The sequence below is a fragment of the Orycteropus afer genome, unplaced genomic scaffold (genome assembly GCF_000298275.1).
Source record: "Orycteropus afer afer isolate SDZICR_OR568_19922 unplaced genomic scaffold, OryAfe1.0 scaffold00458, whole genome shotgun sequence".
In the NCBI taxonomy this organism is placed as follows: domain Eukaryota; kingdom Metazoa; phylum Chordata; class Mammalia; order Tubulidentata; family Orycteropodidae; genus Orycteropus; species Orycteropus afer.
Window position 1 is genome coordinate 1,343,726 of NW_006922045.1, and position 1,292 is coordinate 1,345,017.

The window sequence follows — 1,292 nt, forward strand, 5'->3', positions numbered from 1 at the left end:
CTTGAAATACACACGTAAGCCTCTGCCCTTGCGCGCTTGTCCTTGAAATACACACGTAAGCCTCTGCCCTTGCGCGCTTGTCCTTGAAATACACATGTAAGACTCTGCACTTGCGCACTTGTCCTTGAAATACACATGTAAGACTCTGCACTTGCGCACTTGTCCTTGAAATAAGGTCCCAGGAGCCCAACGGTGTTCGCTTCAGGCCGTTCCAGCACAGCAAGGTGTTTCTTAGTAAGGTGTTGCGTTCACCGCGGTTCTCTTTCTTTCCTGTCGATCCAGGGACAGAATACATTTTGATTCTACTCTTCAGCGTGTTCTGCATCGCAGCCTTGCTTCACAAGGTCCCCTCTGTGCAACTGGGAAATCATGTGATTGGTTTGTCTATAGTTTGCTTCTTAAGAAACTTCCGGAACAGATGCAGCAGCTTGAGTTTAAATCTTAAAAACCTTCATAAACGTATTTGGTAGGTTTTCTTTGGTAAGCTCTTGCTGTGCCCTGTTCGTCAAGTAGGAGTCTGGGGAAAGATTCCATTAAAATAGGAGGAGGGAGTGAATTGCTCAGGAAGGCAGTCAATAGAAAACGTTTCAGAAAATATCAAAACTGGAACAATTGGTGAAACTCAGAGTTATGTGCAAGGCCCAGCAATTTTAGTAAATTATGTTCTAACAAATAATGAGTCATATTAATAGATATATTTGGAATGTTCTTTAGAAACCAAGAGTATTTCATGTTTTCTAAATTTATGCTAAGGAGAAAGGGTCTGGAGACAGTCAGTTTTAAGGCATCAACACTCCATATCTTTTTTTTTTAAAAGAAAAATCACGATAAAATATTTTTGGAATTTCATATCTATCTCACTGTCAGTAGCAGAGCAGATAGAACCTTTGTTTTTTGGAAAATAATAAACAGGCGATGTATTCGAAGGGTTCTTTTACTTATAACTTCCTCTCTCATTACGCAGCGGGAGAATCCTAGCACAGCTAAGATTTATTTCCACGAGGCTGTGGAAACCTTGACACCGTCATCCAGTGTGTTTAGTCTCACGTCAGACGCGAATGGCGCGACGCTATCTGTGTCTTCATTTCAGGAGTTGTTTAAAATGTTAGCGGTTGAAAATCTTTAGTTCAGCCAGGCATTTGGTACAAAAAGAAAAGGCACTTTTCATTTTCTTGAACAGAAAATGAAGATGTTCACACCAGAACGGACGTGACTGGTGTTTCCGATTGCTGGTTACACTGCTCTCCTCACTAAAGCGTATCTTGGGTGAAGGGTTGCAGGGCTCTGCACCT

At 41.7% G+C, this 1,292-nt stretch overlaps 1 protein-coding gene across 1 annotated transcript in view; it reads left to right on the forward strand.

Moving 5' to 3' along the window:
* Positions 1-1,292, forward strand: part of NETO1 (neuropilin and tolloid like 1) — a 159,739-nt gene that overhangs the window by 120,017 nt on the left and 38,430 nt on the right. The window lies entirely within an intron of this gene.